Genomic DNA, 2,752 nt, shown 5'->3' with positions numbered 1-2,752 from the left:
GATACGACATGAAACTACTCCAGTTAGCTCAATCATGTTGTAACTAAGACATCCGCTGGAAAAAATATTTTTTTCACGGGCCACTTTGTGAGTTTAGTGAGTTATTACAGACACGGCTAACGGCTAACAGCTAACGGTTAGCCCAGCTAATCTACGATAACCATGTTCTTAATTACACACAGAGAAAATACTAATGTTTGTTCAATCATTGTGTTTATAGACTTTACAAACATCAGATTAGTCTAAACGGTGATACAGTGACGGGAAAAATGTGATATATACATATATATAGCTAAACTCAGCAAGGTAAACAAAAAGGCGATTCCCATTTACACAGTGGTAAGAGTGCTGGACCGGAAGTGTAGCACAAAAAAACGGAAGCTGGCTGCGTTCTGTTTTGCCTCCGTGTTTCCGTGAAAAATAAGGTGGATAAGGGATTTCCAACTGCTTGTATTACTTTGTTACTGTCAACTTTCAACCTGGTGCCATCCAGCAGCGTATCATACCGCCGTGACAGGTGCTGTCTGGCTACATTAGGAACTGAGGCTGCCCGTCTGCGTATCGTACTGCTGCGTCAGAGCAGATTGTTGTTTATTATTTATTTGAGTGTTATTAGATGACAATTAAACCTTCAGTGTAAAGGGAACTGTGTGACTGCATTAACCTGTGCGTGTTTGTGTGTGCTAAAGCCTGCCTTTGTATGTTTAATTGGCCTTTGAGTGTTCCCTTTTGTTAAGACCTTGTTACAACTATCTGTATCTCTGTGTTTAGTTCATATACACTGGTGATGGCGTTTGTGATGCTCCTCATGGTCACTGTATGTGGCAATTACATTCATCCTATGTGTATTTCTGTCCCAGTTAAATTTAAAATCAAACTGTCATTATTGTGAACACAGGCACTGCAGCTTAATGGACAGTCAAGTGTAAATACACGTCTTTCACAATTAATCTCCTCGCTCCCTGCAGTGACTCTGGTCAATGAGAAAAATACAAGGAAAGCCTTTCACTCATTTTAGCAACAGTCTGAAAAAAAAATCATAATTGAGATTCAACAGGGTAAGGAAAAGGTAAGAATAAGTCTAAAGAACATGAACAATAATGTTTGCAATAATGGTAAAAGGATGATTCATATGACTCACATCATGTAATTAGGGTTTCATTATCCGTCTTTTCTCTGCAGGCTGGAGTCAAGGTTTGCAGAGCATTTTCAATTTTTAATAGTGGGTCATTTTCAATCGTGGGCTGTTTGACAAAATAACAAGAGAAGGCAGAGGATAATAAGACTATGGTTGAATGTGTTGTTTGGTTTCTGTGTGGTTGAAGCGGTTTGTTTTAATGAGGACTGCATGTGGGATATTTTTATGTTAATAGAAAAAACAAAAAGTTGTACAGTGCCCATGTTACAGACTGGAAACAGGTAGTGGAAACACATGTTAGACGCATGGTAATGAGACATGTTTAGAGCAGGGGTTATTAAAGTTTTGATGACAAAATGCCAATTTAGGGAGCCAGCATATAATCAAGGGTCACAAAGGTTAAAAAGCAGTTGCATGTTTTTCACCAAAATTAGCAAATTAAGCTAACAGCACTAGTTACGATAAGTTGCCATGCAACCATCAGCTTTCTATAAGCTGTCATTCCTAACCTGACAGACACTTGTTAGGGTGATGCAGTTTTCACTCAGTAGCTGGGTAGTTGTTGTTTTTTTATTATTAGTGGTGTTGGTATAGACAAACATAGATACAAGTCATGAATGTTAAAGAAATAAATATAACACCTTCTTTTTTACTATTTATAACAAAGTTTACATGTGCTTCAATTGTATAGTTGTTTTCTGAACAGTTTAACCCCTTTTTCTTGTAAATAAACGTGTTGGAAACCAGATAATGCTCTTCAGTGCCCTGATGAGGAAAAGGTGTACACACCATGCTTATCCAGGGCACCACAATACAAATTAAAACAAGTCACTTCATATGTACTCTGCTGCTCTGGGTTTGAATCTCACACAGTAATGGTTAATGTATGTGAGACAAGAAACTTGTTCTGCTGGCAAATATTTAAGCTACACCTGCACAAACCTGCATAACAGCTGTTATGCAGGTCTAGATTAAATTCCTTAATCAATTCCATTTCTGCATAGCAGGTGTGGAATTGATTAAGTTTTTCCAACAATAATGCTACTAATGGTTATGACACAGACAGGAATAAAATATTATTGCACCAAGGTGCTATACACCCACACACCGTGTAGATGGAAAATGTTGAAATTATACCTTTTGCAAGAATATATTTTCTGGCCCATGTGGAGACAGTAAAACTCTACAACTAAAAGCTAAAGCTTATAAACACATTGCTCTGTCATACTACTGCCTTATAAAGTTATTTATGGTGTCTGCAAACAATTATCTATTGACACATCCAGCAGGCAGAGCAACATTACAACTGATGTGAGTCATCTGGATCCCTGATGAACGGTAGTCAGTAATGCACCTATTTTAAATCTTATCAGCCCATTAAATGACCATTATCAGTGTTATCACTACCATTATAATGCTTCAGAAAAAAGATGCATATCCTACATGGTGAAACGGTTGGAGTTTGGTTCAGTTTAGGCACCAAAAATACTTAATTAGGTTTAGGAAATGGTCATAGTTTGGTTTATTACAAGTAGGTTTGTACTTAACTTTTTCTATTTTGCTAGTTGGCTCTGTGGTGCAATTTGAAGTTGGATCTTTAGCATGGTATGGTTT

The sequence above is a fragment of the Epinephelus moara genome, chromosome 4, assembly GCF_006386435.1.
Source record: "Epinephelus moara isolate mb chromosome 4, YSFRI_EMoa_1.0, whole genome shotgun sequence".
Taxonomy (NCBI): Eukaryota; Metazoa; Chordata; class Actinopteri; order Perciformes; family Serranidae; genus Epinephelus; species Epinephelus moara.
Note: the sequence above shows the minus strand (reverse complement) of the source record.